We start from the raw sequence: 16754 nt of genomic DNA on the forward strand, positions 1-16754 counted from the left end.
ACAGAATTGAGAACCCAGACATAGATCCATCCACGTATGAGCAGCTGATATTTGACAAAGGACCAGTGTCAATTAACTGGGGAAAAGATAGCCTTTTTAACAAATGGTGCTGGCATAACTGGATATCCATTTGCAAAAAAATGAAACAGGACCCATACCTCACACCATGCACAAAAACTAACTCCAAGTGGATCAAAGACCTAAACATAAAGACTAAAATGATAAAGATCATGGAAGAAAAAATTGGGACAACCCTAGGAGCCCTAATACAAGGTATAAACAGAATACAAAACATTACCAAAAATGATGAAGAGAAACCCGATAACTGGGAGCTCCTAAAAATCAAACACCTATGCTCATCTAAAGACTTCACCAAAAGAGTAAAAAGACCACCTACAGATTGGGAAAGAATTTTCAGCTATGACATCTCCGACCAGCGCCTGATCTCTAAAATCTACATGATTCTGTCAAAACTCAACCACAAAAAGACAAACAACCCAATCAAGAAGTGGGCAAAGGATATGAACACACATTTCTCTAAAGAAGATATTCAGGCAGCCAACAGATACATGAGAAAATGCTCTCGATCATTAGCCATTAGAGAAATGCAAATTAAAACTACGATGAGATTCCATCTCACACCAGCAAAGCTGGCATTAATCCAAAAAACACAAAATAATAAATGTTGGAGAGGCTGCGGAGAGATTGGAACTCTCATACACTGCTGGTGGGAATGTAAAATGGTACAACCACTTTGGAAATCTATCTGGCGTTATCTTAAACAGTTAGAAATAGAACTACCATACAACCCAGAAATCCCACTCCTAGGAATATACCCTAGAGATACAAGAGCCTTCATACAAACAGATATATGCACACCCATGTTTATTGCAGCTCTGTTTACAATAGCAAAAAGTTGGAAGCAACCAAGGTGTCCATCAACGGATGAATGGGTAAATAAATTGTGGTATATTCACACAATGGAATACTACGCATCGATAAAGAACAGTGACGAATCTCTGAAACATTTCATAACATGGAGGAACCTGGAAGGCATTATGCTGAGCGAAATGAGTCAGAGGCAAAAGGACAAATATTGTATAAGACCACTATTATAAGATCTTGAGAAATAGTAAACCTGAGAAGAACACATACTTGTGTGGTTACGAGGGGGGGAGGGAGGGAGGGTGGGAGAGGGTTTTTTATTGATTAATCAGTAGATAAGAACTGCTTTAGGTGAAGGGAAAGACAACACTCAATACATGGAAGGTCAGCTCAATTGGACTGGACCAAAAGCAAAGAAGTTTCCGGGATAAAATGAATGCTTCAAAGGTCAGCGGAGCAAGCGCGGGGGTCTGGGGAACATGGTTTGCGGGGACTTCTAAGTCAATTGGCAAAATAATTCTATTATGAAATCATTCTGCATCCCACTTTGAAATGTGGCGTCTGGGGTCTTAAATGCTAACAAGCAGCCATCTAAGATGCAGCAATTGGTCTCAACCCACCTGGAGCAAAGGAAAATGAAGAACACCAAGCCCACATGACAACTAAGAGCCCAAGAGACAGAAAGGGCCACATGAACCAGAGACCTACATCATCCTGAGACCAGAAGAACTAGTTGGTGCCCGGCCACAATCGATGACTGCCCTGACAGGGAGCTCAGCAGAGGACCCCTGAGGGAGCAGGAGATCAGTGGGATGCAGACCCCAAATTCTCATAAGAAGACCAAACTTAATGGTCTGACTGAGACTGGAGGAATCCCGGCGGCCATGCTCCCCAGACCTTCAGTTGACACAGGACAGGAACCATCCCCGAAGACAACTCATCAGAAATGAAAGGGACTGGTCAGCGGGTGGGAGAGAGATGCTGATGAAGAGTGAGCTAATTATATCAGGTGGACACTTGAGATTATGTTGGCAACTCTTGCCTGGAGGGGGGATGGGAGGATAGAGAGAGAGGGAAGCCGGCAAAATTGTCAAGAAAGGAGAGACTGAAAGGGCTGACTCAAGACGGGGAGAGTAAGTGGGAGTAGGGAGTGAGATGTATGTAAACTTATATGTGACAGACTGATTGGATTTGTAAACGTTCACTTGAAGCTTAATAAAAGTTATTATAAAAAAAAAAAAAAGAGGGAGAAAAAAATTGATTAGCTGATATGTGTAGATAAGAGAGAACACAAAAAAAAAAAAAAAAAGAGCAGGAGTGGCAATATTAATTTCTGACATAATAGATTTTAAAGTAAAACCCACCACAAAGGATAAGGAAGGACATTATATAATGATTAAAGGGTCAATACACCAGGAGAACATAACCATAATAAATATTTATGCACCCAATGATATGGCTCCAAAATACATAAAACAAACTAATGGCATTGAAAAGAGGAAAAGACAGCTCCACAATAATAGTAGGAGACTTCAACATATCACTTTAGATGAAGGACAGAAAATCCAGAAAGAAACTCAATAAAGACACAGAAAATCTAAATGCCACAGTCAAACAGCTTGACCTAATAGACCTATACAAAACACTCCACCCGAGAGCAGACAAGCATACTTTCTTTTCCAATGCACATGAAGCATTCTCCAGAATAGACCACATATTAGGTGATAAAGCAAGGCTTAATAGAATCCAAAACATTGAAATATTACAATTTCTGACCATAAAGCCATAAAAGTAGAAATCAATAATAGAAAAAGCAAGGAAAAAAAAAAAATCAAACACACAGAGACTGAACAACACCTTGGTCAAAAACTACTGGGTTATAGAAGAAATTTAGGATGGAATAAAGAAATTCATAGAATCAAATGAGAAAGAAAACACATTCTACCGGAACCTTTGGGACACAGCGAAAGGAGCGCTCAGAGGTCAATTTATACCAAAAAATGCACACATCCAAAAAGAAGAAAGGGCCAAAATCAAACATTAACCCTACAGCTGAAACAAATAGAAAGAGAACAGCAAAAGGAGCTCTCGAGCACCAGAAGAAAGTAAATAATAGAAATTAGAGCAGAATTAAATGAAATTACAGAACAGAAAATCAGATGAAAAGTTTAACAAAACTAAAAGCTGGTTCTTTTGAAAAGATGAACAGAATCGATAAACTGTTGGCCAAATTGAAAAAGAAAAACAGGAAAGGAAACAAACAACCTGAATAAGAAGTGAGATGGGTGATATTACAACAGACCCAGTTGAAATTAAAAGAATCATAACAGAATATTATGATATTCTAACAAATTAGAAAATCTAGATGAAATGGACAAATTTCTTAAACTAACACAGAGGCAAAACAACTAAATACATCTTTAACAAAAGAAGAGATTGAAAAGGTAATGAAAAAACTCCCAGTAAAAAAAAAACCCCGGCCCTGACAGCTTCACTGGAGAATTCTACTAAACTTTCAGAGAAGAGTTAACACCACTACTACTAAATGTATTTCAGAGTATAGAAAAGGATGGAATACTCCCAAACTCATTTTCTGAAGCCAGCATAACCCTGAAAACAGGTACAGATACCACAAAAAAGAAAATTACAGACCAATATCCCTCATGAACTTAGACACAAAAATCCTCCACAAAATTCTAGCCAATAGAATTCAACAACATATCAAAAATATAATTCACCATGACCAAGTGGAATTCATACCAGGTATTCAGGGATGGTTCAACATTAGAAAAACAATCAGTGTAATCCACGACATAAGTAAAAAAGTCAAGAACCACGTGATCTTATCAATTGATGCAGAAAAGGCATTTGACAAAGTCCAACACCAATTCATGATAAAAAAAAACTCTCAGCAAAATAGGAATAGAAGGGAAATTCCCCAACATAATAAAAGACATTTACACAAAGCCAACAGATAACATCATCTTAAATGGAGAGAGTCTGAAAGCATTCCCCTTGAGAATGGAAACCAGACAAGGATCTCCTTTATCACCATTCTTTTTCAACATTTGTGCTGGAGGTCCTAGCTGAAGAGCATCAAAATTGGTAAGGAAGAAGTAAAAGTATCTCTATTTGCAGACAGTATGATCTTATACACAGAAAATTCCAAAGAATCCTAAAGAAAACCACTGCAACTAATAGAAGATTTCAGCAAAGTATCAGGATACAAGAATAAACATAAAAAATCAGTTGGGTTCCTGTACACCAACAAAGAGAACTTCGAAGAGGAAATTGCCAAATCAACACCACTTACAATAGCCCCTAAGAAGATAAAATATTTAGGAATAAATCTAACCAGAGATGTAAAAGACCTATACAAAGAAAACTACAAGACACTACTGCAAGAAACCAAAAGAGATCTGCATAAGTGGAAAAAATTACCTTGCTCATGGATAGGAAGACACAACATTGGGAAAACATCTATTATACCCAAAGCGATCTACAGATACAATGCAATCCTGATCCAAAATCCAATGGCATTTTTTAACGAGATGGAGAGACAAATCACAAACTTCATATGGGAATGGAAGAAGCCCTGGATAGGTAAAACATCACTGAAGAAGAACAAAGTGGGAGGCCTGATTTTAGAAGCTATTATACCACCACAGTAGTCAAAACTGGTACAACAACAGACACACAGACCAATGGAGCAGAACTGAGAATCCAGACGTAAATTCATCCACCTATGAGCAGCTGATATTTGACAAAGGCTCAATATTCATTAAATGGGGAAAAGACAGTCTCTGTAACACATGGTGCTGGCATAAGTGGATATCCATCTGAAAAAAAATGAAATAAGACCCGTACCTCACACCATACACAAAAACTAACTCAAAATGGATCAAAGATGCAAATATAAAATAAAAAATGGCAAAGATCATGGAAGAAAAAATAGGGATGCACTAGGAGCCCTTATACATGGCATAAACATTGTACAAAACCTTACTAACAATGCACAAACACCAGGAGAGAAACTAGATAACTGGGAGCTCCTAAAAATCAAACACTTAGGTTCATGCAAAGACTTCACTGAAAGAGTAAAAAGACAACCCATAGACTGGGAAAAAAAATTTGGCTATGACAAATCTGATCAGCATCTAATCTCAAAAATATACAAGATACTGCAAAACCTCAACAACAACAAAAATAACCCAGTTAAAAAATGGGCAAAGGATATGAGCAAGTACTTCACCTAAGAAGACATTCAGGTGGCTAACAATTGTTGCTGTTGTTGTTAGGAGCTTTCGAGTAGATTCTGACTCATAGAGATCCTATGTATCACAGAAGGAAACACTGCCCAGTCCTGCGCCACCCTTAAAATCATTGTTATACTTGAGCCCATTGTTGCAGACACTGTATCAATCTATCTCGCTGAGGGTCTTCCTGTTTTTGTTGACCCTGTATTTACCAACCTTGATGTCCTTCTCCAGGGACTGATCCCTCCTGACAACACGTCCAAAGTATGTAAGATGCAGTCTCACCATCCTTGCTTCTAAGGAACATTCTGGTTGTACTTCTTCCAAGACAGATTTGTTCATCTTCTGGCAGTCCATGGTATAGTCAATATTCTTTGCAAACACCACAATTCAAAGGCGTCAATTCTTCGGTCTTCCTTATTCATTGTCCAGCTTTCATATGCATATGATGCAATTGAAAATACCATGGCTTAGGTCAGGTGCACCTTGGTCTTCAAGGAGAGTCTTTGCTTTTCAACACTTTAAAGAGGTCTTTTGCAGCTGATTTGCCCAATGCAATGTGTCTTTTAATTTCTTAACTGCTGCTTCCATGGGTGTTGATTGTGGATCCAAGTAAAATGAAATCCTTGACAACTTCAAAATTTTCTCCATTTATCATGATGTTGCTTATGGGTCCAGTTGTGAGGATTTTCTTTATCTTGAGGTGTAATTCATACTGAAGACTGTGGTCTTAGATCTTCATCAGTAAGTGCTTCAAATCCTCTTCACTTTCAGCAAGCAAGGTTGTGTCATCTGCATAACGCAGGTTGTTAATGAGTTTTCCTCCAATCCTGATGTCCTGTTTTTCTTCATATAGTCCAGCTTCTCAGATTATTTGCTCAGCATATAGATTGAATAGGTATGGTGAAATGATACAACTCTTACGCACACCGTTCCTGACTTTAAACCACACAGTATTCCCTGGTTCTGTTGGAACAACTGCCTCTTGATCTATGTAAAGGTTCCTCATGAGCACAATTAAGTGTTCTGGAATTCCCATTCTTTGAAATGTTATCCATAATTTGTTATGATCCACACAGTCAAATGCCTTTGCATAGTCAATAAAACACAGGGAAACATCCTTCTGGTATTCTCTGCTTTCAGCCAGGATCCACCTGACGTCAGTAATAATATCCCTGGTTCCACATCTTCTTCTGAATTCAGCCTGAATTTCTGGCAGTTTCCTGTCAATATACTGCTGCAGCCGCTTTTGAATGATCTTCAGCAAAATTTTGCTTGCCTGTGATATTAATGATATTGTTCAATAATTTCCACTTTCAGTTAAATCACCTTTCTTGGGAATAGGCATAAATATGGGTCTCTTCCAGTAGTTTGGCCAGGTAGCTGTCTTCCAATTTTCTTGGCATAGATGAGTAAACACTTCTAGCACTACATCCATTTGTTGAAACACCTCAATTGATGTTCCATCAGTCCCTGGAGCCTTGTCCTTTTCAATGCCTTCAATGCAGCTTGGACTTGCTCCCTCAGCACCATCGGTTCCTGATCATATGCTACCTCTTAAAATGGTTGAACATCGACTAATTCTTTTTGGTATAATGACTCTGCATGTTCCTCCCATCTTCTTTTGATGCTTTCTGCATCATTTCATATTTTCCCCATAGAATCCTTCACTATTGCAACTCAAGGCTTGAATTTTTCTTCAGTTCTTTCAGCTTGAGAAATGCCAAGGGTGTTCTTCCCTTTTGGTTTTCTATTTCCAGCAGTTTGCACATGTCATTATAATACTTCACTTGTCTTCTTGAGGTGCCTTTTGAAATCTTCTGTTTAATTCTTTTACTTCATCATTTCTTCCTTTTGCTTTAGCTGCTTGATGTTCGAGAGCAAGTTTCAGAGTCTCCTCTGACATCCATCTTAGTCTTTTCTTTCTTTCCTGTCTTTTCAATGTCTTCATGTATGATGTCCTTGATGCCATTCCACAACTAGCCCGGTGTTTGGTCATTAGTGTTCAATGCATCAAATCTGTTCTTGAGATGGTCTTGAATTCAGGTGGGATATACACAAGGTCTTATTTTGGCTCTTGTAGACTTGGTTTTCACCAAAGAAGACACTCAGGAGCTAACAAATACATGAGGAAATGTTTATGATCATTAGCCATTAGAGAAATGCAAATCAAAACTGCAGTGAGACACCATCTCACCCCAACAAGGCTGGGATTAATCCAAAAAACACAAAATAATAAATGTTGGAGAGGTTGTGGAGAGACTGGAACACTTATACGCTGCTGGTGAGAATGTAAAATAGTACAGCCACTTTGGAAATCGATTTGGTGCGTCCTTAAAAAGCTGAAATAGAACCACCGTACAATCCAGCAATCCCAGTCCTTGGAATATATCCTAGAGAAATAAGAGGCTTCACATAATTAGATATATGCACATCCATGTTCATTGCAGCACTGTTTACAATAGCAAAAAGGTGAAAACAACCAAGGTGCCCATCAATGGATGAATAGATACACAAATTATGGTATATTCACACAATAGAATACTATGCAATGATAAAGAGCAACGATGAATCCGTGAAACATCTCATGACATGGAGGAATCTGGAAGACATTATACTGAGTAAAATTACTCAGTCACAAAAGGACACATATTGTATGAAACTGCTATTATTAGAACTCAAGGTTTAAACACAGGTGAAAACATTCTTTGATAGATACATGGGTTGGAAGGGAGCGAGGGCATTATTCACTAATTAGATAGTAGACAAGAGTTATTTTAGGTGAAGGGAAGGAAAACACACAATACATGGGAAGTCAGCACAACTGGACTAATTCAAAAGCTAAGAAGTTTCCTGAATACAACCAAACACTTGGAGGGACCGAGTAGCAGGGGCAGGGGTCTGGGGACCATGATTTCAGGGGACATCTACGTCAATTGGCATAACAAAGTATATTAAGGAAACGTTCTACATCCCACTTAAGTGGCATCTAGGGTCTTAAAAGCTAACAAGTGGCCATCTAAGATGCATCAATTGGTCTCAACCCACTTGTAGCAAAGGAGCATGAAGAACACCAAAGACACAAGGAAAATATGAGCACAAGAGAAAGAAAGGGCCACGTAAACGAGAAACTCCATCAGCGTGAGACCAGAAGAACTAGATGGTGCCTGGCTATCATCAATGACTGCCCTGACAAAGAACGCAACAGAGAGTCCCTGATGGAGCAGGAGAAAAGTGGGATGCAGACCTCAAATTCTAGTAAAAAGACCAGACTTAATGGTCTAACTGAGACTGGAGAGACCCCAGAGGTCATAGCCCCAGACTCTCTGTTAACCCAAAACTAAAACCATTCCTGAAGCCAACTCTTCAGACAAAGATTAGACTGAAGTACAAGGCATAAAATGATATTGGTGAAGAGATTGCTTCTTAGCTAAAGCAGACACATGAGACTATATTGGCAGCTCCTGTCAGAGGTGAGATGAGAAGGCAGAGGGGCCAGGAGTGGGTTGAATGGACACAGGAAATACAGGGTGGAGAGAAGGAATGTGCTGTCACATTGTAGAGAGAGCAGCTAGGGTCATATAACAATGTGTGTATAAATTTTTGTGTGAGAGATGACTTGAATTGTAAATGTTCACTTAAAGCACACACACACACACAGTTATTTTTTAAAAAATAGTAATAAAGTAGATTAGATTTGGGACTTATGTATTTTTTCCTGATTCAGTTAGTTGTGGTTAGGTAACGGTGGTTAACCTAGTGGAATGGGGTTGGGGGCAGGGCAGGAGAAGAAGGGGAGCTATCAACTGAAGTAGATAAAACCAGTTGGAGACACTACCTTTGAAAGGTAATTGTAATGTTCATATAATACAGTGGTTCAGAACATGGGCTGCCTTAAATTTCATCCCACCTCGCTGCTTCCAACTTGTGATATTGTTGTGACTGCTACCAGTTGTGAATGAAACTCCATAGGCTTTATCTCTAAGATCAGGATGTATAAAATAGGCATGATAATATTAATATTTCATTTTACGTGGATCCACAATCAACAGCCATGGAAGCAGCAGTCAAGAAATCAAAAGACGCATTGCATTGGGCAAATCTGCTGCAAAGGACCTCTTTACAGTGTTGAAGAGCAAAGATGTCACCCTGAAGACTAAGGTGCCCCCGACCCAAGTCATGGTATTTTCAATCACATCATAGGCATGTGAAAGCTGGACAATGAATAAGGAAGACCGAAGAAGAATTGATGCCTTTGAATTGTGTTGTTGGCGAAGAATATTGAATATACCATGGACTGCCAAAAGAATGAACAAATCCGTTCTGGAAGAAGTACAACCAAAATGGTCCTTAGAAGCAAGGGTGGCGAGAGTGTGTTTTACATACTTTGGACATGTTGTCAGGAGGGATCAGTCTCTGGAGAAGGACATCATGCTTGGCAAAGTACAGGGTCAGCGGAAAAGAGGAAGATCCTCAATGAGGTGAGTGGACACAGTGGCTGCAACAATGGGCTCAAGCATAACAAAGATTGTAAGCATGGCGCAGGACTGGGCAGTGTTTCGTTCTGTTGTGCATAAGGTCACTATGAGTCGGAACCGACTCGACGGCACCTAACAACGACAACAACAAATATTAGTGCTAACCTCTGGGTTCTTAAAAGGATTAAACAAGTTAATAACATGTCTAAAGTGCTTGGAAAATGTCTGGTGCATAGTAATCACTCAATACATGTTGGTTATTAGTACTTATTACTTAGCAAGCATTGGAGGCTTCATGGAGTTCCATCATATTCAGTATGATGGATAAAGAGAACTCAGAAGAGTTGACTTCTTATGGCCATAGGAAAAGGAGGCTTAGAAATTTATATTCTTCTGTTAGGTTTTTAAAAAACTTACTTATATTGTGGTAAATATCTACGTAACAAAACCTTTATCATTTCAATGTTCTTCACATGTACAATTCAGTGACATTGTTTATGATGTTGTTCAACTGTCACAATCATCTGTTCCCACATTTTTTCATCAGTTTTAACAGAAGCTCGGTGTGCCCTAAGCAATGAATCCCCCTTTTCCCCTCTCTACTGGAGCCCTGGTGAAGTGGTTAAACATTTGGCTGCTATCCAAAAGGTCTGCAGTTTGAATCTACCAGCCGCTCCTTGGAAACCCCATGCAGCAGTTCTACTCTGTCCTTAAGAGTTGCTATGAGTTGGAATCAACTGAACAGCAGTGGGTTTTGGGTTTGTTTTTTTTTTTTTACTGCATGCCCTTGGTAACCACTGATAACTTTGATCTCTATGTAGTTGTTTATTCTAGATATTTTATGTAAGTGTGGTCATACGATATTAGTCCTTTTATGACTAACTTATTTCACTCCACATAATGTTTTCAAGGTTCATTCATGCTGTAGCATGTATCGGGATTTATTTCTCTTTATGGCTGAGTAATCCATTGTATGTATATACAACATTTTATTTATATGTTAGTTTCTTGATAGGCATTTGGGCTGTTTTCATCTTTTGGCTATTGTGTGTAGAGCTGCAATGATCATTGATGTACAAGTATCTGTTCATGCTCTTACCTTCAGTTGTTTTGGGTATATATACCTAGGAGTGGATTGCTGAATTATATGGTAATTTATATTCTTCTGATAGATTTCTGATATTTTATTAATACTAGAAAGGAGTCTAGGAAAATTGGAAATCAACAAAAATGAAATGGAAAACATAAACATCTATATCCTAGACATTAGTGAGCTGAAATGGACTGGTACTGGCCATTTTGAACTGGACAGTTGTATGATCTACTATACTGGCAATGACCACTTGAAGAGGAATGGAGTTGTATTCATCATCAAAAAGAACATTTCAAGATCTATCCTAAAGTACAGTGCTGTCAGTGATAGGATAATATCCATACACCTACAAAGAAGAACAGTTAATATACTACTATTCAAATTTACACACCGACCACTAAGGCCAAAGATAATGACCTTGTGCAGCCTAAAATTGATCGAGCATACAATCAACATGCCCTGATAATTACAGGTGACTGGAATGTGAAAGTTAGAAACAAAGAAGGATAGATAGTTGAAAAATATGGCCTTGGTGAGAGAAATGATGGTGAGATCACATGATAGAATTTTGCAAGAACAACTTCTTCATTGCAAATACCTTTTTTTCAACAACATGAACAGCAACTATACATGTGAACCTCTCCAGATGGAATACACAGGAATCAAATCAACTACAGCTGTGGAAAGAGGTGATGGAAAAGTTCAATATCACTAGTCAGAACAAGGCCAGGAGCCGACTACAGAACAGAGCATCAATTGCTCATGTGCAAGTTCAAGCTGAAGCTGAAGAAAATTAGAACAAGTCCACGAGAGTCAAAATACTACCTTGAATATACCCCAACTGAATTTAGACACCATCTCAGGAATAGATTTGATGCATTGAACACCAATGACCCAAGGCCAGACGAGTTGTGGAATGGCATCAAGGACATCATACATGAAGAAAGCAAGAGGTCATTAAAAACACAGGGAAAAAAAGAGACCAAAATGGATATTAGAAGAGACTCTGTAACTTGCTCTTGAACATCGAGTAGCTAAAGTGAAAGGAGGAAACGATGAAATAAAAGAGCTGAACAGAAGATTTCAAAGGGCGGCTTGAGAAGACAAAGTATCATAATGAAATGTGCGAAGACCTGGAGTTAGAAAACCAAAAGGGAAGAACATGCTCAGCATTTCTTAAGCTGAAAGAACTGAAGAAAAAATTCAAACCTAGAGTTGCAATGACGAATGGATTCTATGGGCAAATCACTGAATGATGCAGGAAGCGTTAAAATAAGATGAAAGGAATACACACAGTCACTGTACCAAAAAGAACTGGTCAATGTTCAGTCATTTGAGGAGGCAGCACGTGATCAAGAATTGATGGTACTGAAGGAAGAAGTTCAAGCTGCACTGCAGGTGTTGATGATGAAAAACGAGGCTCCAGAAATAGACGGAATACCAATTAAAATGTTTTAACAAATGGATGCAGTGCTAGAAATGCTCACTCGTCTATGCTCAGCAGTTTGGAAGACAGCTACCTGGCCAACAAACTGGGAGAGATCCATATTTATGCCTATTCCAAAGAAAGGTGATCCAACTGAATGTGGAAATTATCAAACAATATCATTAATAGCAGATGCAAGTGAAATTTTGCTGAAAATCATTCAAAAGCTATATATTGACAGGGACTGCCAGAAATTCAAGCCAGATTCAGTAGAGAATGTGGAAACAGGGATACCATTACTGCTGTCTGATGGATCCTGGCTGGAAGCAGAGATTACCAGAAAGATGCTTTTCTGTGTTTTATTGACTATGCAAAAGCATTCAGCTGTGTGGTCATAACAAATTATTGATAACATTGCAAAGAATGGGAATTCCAGAACACATAACTGTGCTTATGAGGAAGCGATACATGGACCAAGAGGCAGTTGTTTGAACAGGACAAGGGATAATGTGTTGTTTAAAGTCAGGAAAGGTGTGCATCAGGGTTGTATCCTTTCACTGTACTTATTCAACCTGTGTGGGGAGCAAACAATAAGAGAAGCTGGACAATATGAAGAATGAGGCATCAGGATTGGAGGAAGGCTCATTAACAACCTGAGATATGCAGATGACACAACCTTGCTTGCTGAAAGTGAAGAGGACTTGAAGCACTTACTGATGAAGATCAAAGACCACAGCCTTCAGTATGGATTACACCTCAACATAAAGAAAACCAAAATCCTCACAACTGGACCAAAAAGCAACATCATGATAAATGGAAAAAAGATCAAAGCTGTCAAGGATTTCATTTTACTTGGATCCACAATCAACAGCCATAGAAGCAGCAGTCCAAAAGTCAAAGAACACATTGCATTGGGCAAATCTACTGCAAAAGACCTCTTTAAAGTGTTAAAAAGCAAAAATATCACTTTGAGGACTAAAGTGTGCCTGACCTAAGCCATGGTGTTTTCGATCATCTCGTATGCATGCAAAACCTGGACAGTGAATAAGAAAGCCTGAAGAAGAATTGACTTCTTCAAATTACGGTGTTGGTGAGGAATATTGAATATACCACGGACTGTGAATAAAAGGAACAAATCTGTCTTGGAAGAAGTACAACCAGAATGCTTCTTAGAAGCAAGGATGGTGAGACATCATCTCAAGTACTTTGGACATGTTATCAGGAGGGATCAGTCCATGGAGAAGGACATCATGCTTGGTAAAGTGGAGCGTCAACAAAAAAGAGTAAGACCCTGAACGAGATGCATTGACACAGTGGCTGCAACAAAGGCCTCAAGCATAACAACGATTATGAGGATGGCACAGGATCGGGCAGTGTTTCGTTCTGCTGTGCGTGGTGTGGCTTGAGTCAGAGCCCGCTCGACATCTCTAACAACACAAAACAAACAATAACACAGAACATAAGTGACGACTGTGCTTCTTAAGTCAATCAAGTATATAAGACCAAATGAACAACACCTGTCCAAAAGCAAAGGCAGGAAGGGACAGGAAACCTTGACGAATGGGCACGGGAACCCGGGGTATGAAGGGAAATGGGAGAGTGCTGACACATTGTGGGGATTGTAACCATCGTCACAAAACAATTTGTGTATAAATTTTTGAATGACAAACTACTTTGCTCTGTAAACTTTTGCCTAAAACAACATTTTGTTTTAAAGTTAAAAAATTTTTAAGCCAGAATGCCTATTGATTTATTTTGTAATAGCAATAACGTTGTTACTTTTAGTTGCCATCAAGTAGGCGCCAACTCACACCAACCCCATGTACAACAGAAAAAAACGTTGCCTGGTCCTGCACCATCTTCCTGATTGTTGGCATGCTCAGGTTCATTCTTCAGCCCACTTTACGTTTTCGGTGCCTTCCAGCCTAGGCGGACTCAGCTTCCAGCAGGATAACCAGTTGCTGGAGCATCCGTGTCAACACATGCATCTACATGTGTATGAGAGTGGAACTGTTTTCCACAGGATTTTCAACAACTGATTTTTCAGAAGTTGATTGCCAGGCCTTTCTTCTGAGACACCTCTGGGTGAGCTCAAACCTCCAATCTTTCAGTTAGCAGCTGAGCATATTAACCACTTGCACCACCCAGGGACTCCACATAGAACCATAGACTCAAAGTATTGGAGCGGACATTGGCAATCATGCAGGCAGCGTCTCCCCTTACAACCTCTAGCCCTTCTTCAATATTCTGTACAAAGGGGTATCAGCAAAAGCCTCCTCTTTTTTTTTCACCACAATGCCTTCCAAGAGATAGAAACCAAGTTTAGGGTAGCAATACTGCTCGAAATCTGTTAATTAGCTCTAACATCTTCTGATCCACAGTTTTCCAGAAGGGCTAACACACCACTTGCTTAATCAGTGCAGAAGCTGCTCTACTTGTGAATTTTCAAGTTAATTGAATGAATTGGACCAAAGCTTTGCTCTAAACAAAAAAGCATCTATTCTGCTTGGGACCAAAAAAGGCAGTAGCAACCATGCCCAGTCATCTTAACCTATGGCCAGTTTGCTGATTTCTGCTTAAATTTTCAGGCAATTTTTCAAAGGTTGTTAACTCTATCGTGTCCAGTGAGTATAAATCAATGAACATGAAAGGACCATTGAGAATAGGTGATAGGTGTACGGTTAACAATTTTTCTTTTAAGTTGAAAAAAAAAAAAAAGTAGAGAGAAAATGACAAATGTTGCCTGTACTGTGTTTTTGTGGATTTACTAATTAATGGGCCACTCTAACACACACTTTGGGTTTTCCATAATCCCAAGTGTGTGTAAAAGGGGTTGTCTCTGTACTCCGAAGAAAGTGACATTTTCAGAGTGGTTTTGTCATCAGCAGCAAAAGTCTTTTTTGAGAAAACAAAACAAGCACACACACACACACATAGTGTATATGCAGGGGTTTTTTAATGTGCATTTGAATAGGAAAATAAAACCGTTTATTTTGTATTTAAATGACTTATATTGGTTTTGTCTTTTAAATCCTTGTGGAATTCCCAGGAGGCCTCACCTGAGTCACATTTTCCATTTATAAGCAGAAATCTTATCAAATCAGTCATTGAAAATGAGGAACTATTTGTGCACATTCGTTTTAAATTCCAATTTTGTTTGTGAACAAAACAAAAAGCTAATTACAGTATTAACTTTTTTTTTATTGCAAAAGCGCATAGAGAACTGCAATCAAAAAGAAACAAGAATCTCTGAATATCAACAACTGTAACATTCTCATCCCTGAGGTATTTTCAAAATCCAAGTCCAGCCCATATTCCATCTTTAGAAACATACCAGGGTTGATTTCACCCTTCTTTTTGTGTCTGATGTTTGCTTGCTTCTTTACAATTGGCTTGTACCTTCAATCCATAAGCTGGTATATTTTTAAGGGCTGTTTTTGTTACAAGTGACAGAAATTCAAATCAATTCAAGCAGAGCAGGGAATTTACTGCCTCATATAACTAAGGAGGTAAAGCCTCGGGCATGGGATAGACTCTGGGTTCAAACAAATCATCAGGCCTCTCTCTCTCTCTCTCTTACTCGCTTTCTGTCTCTTTTGTTTCTCGTCTCTGCTTAGCTTCATCCTCAAGCTCCAAGATTAGCAGTACCAAGCTGTCTTAGTCATCTAGTGCTGCTATAACAGAAATACCATGAGTGGATGGCTTTAACGAAGACAAATTTATTTCTTCACAGTAAAGCAGGCTAAAAGTCCAAATTCAGGTGTCAGCTCCAGGGGAAGCCTTTCTCTCTCTGTTGGCCTTCTCATCAGTTTTCTCCTGGTCAAGGAGCTTCTCAGGCGCAGGGACCCTGGGTCCAAAGGACACACTCTGCTCCCACTGCTGCTTTATGGTGGTATGACGCCCCCCCGTCTCTCTGCTCGCTTCTCTGTTTTATATCTCAAGAGATTGCCTCAAGACACAATCCTATCTTGTAGACTGAGTCCTGCCTCACTAACACAACTACCACCCATCCTCCCTCATTAACATCATAGAGGCAGGATTTACAACCTATAGGAAGGTCACACAATACCAGGAACTATGGCCCAGCCAAATTGACACACACATTTTTGGGTGAACATAATTCAATCCATGACATAAGCCTACATTGTCCTTTTACCTCACGACTTCAGAAGATTAGTGAACATCTTTTCTTATAGGGCCGGCAAAATCTCAGAGAAGACTCTGATAGGCCTGGTGTGGATCCCATGCACATCCCCAAACCAGTCAAAAGATTTTAGAATACTGCGATTGTCCAGGCCTGGATCAACTGCCCTTTCCTGGGGAAGCTGGAGAGGAGAGACTGTCCGTTCAAATCATATAAACTAAGCAAAACTGTTATGAATAAAAGTAACCTGTTGCCATCGAGTCAGTTCTGACTCATAGTGACCCTGTAAGACAGAGTAGAACTCCCCCATAGGGTTTCCAAAGCTTTACTCTTTATGGAAGCAGACTGCCCCATCTTTCTCCCACAGAGCCACTGGCAGGTTTGAACTGCCAACCTTTAAGTTAGCAGCTGAGCACTTAACCACTGTGCCACTAGGGCTTCTTGGTTATGGAATAGGAGGCATAATTCTCCA

The sequence above is a fragment of the Loxodonta africana genome, chromosome 5 (assembly GCF_030014295.1).
Source record: "Loxodonta africana isolate mLoxAfr1 chromosome 5, mLoxAfr1.hap2, whole genome shotgun sequence".
NCBI classification, from domain to species: domain Eukaryota; kingdom Metazoa; phylum Chordata; class Mammalia; order Proboscidea; family Elephantidae; genus Loxodonta; species Loxodonta africana.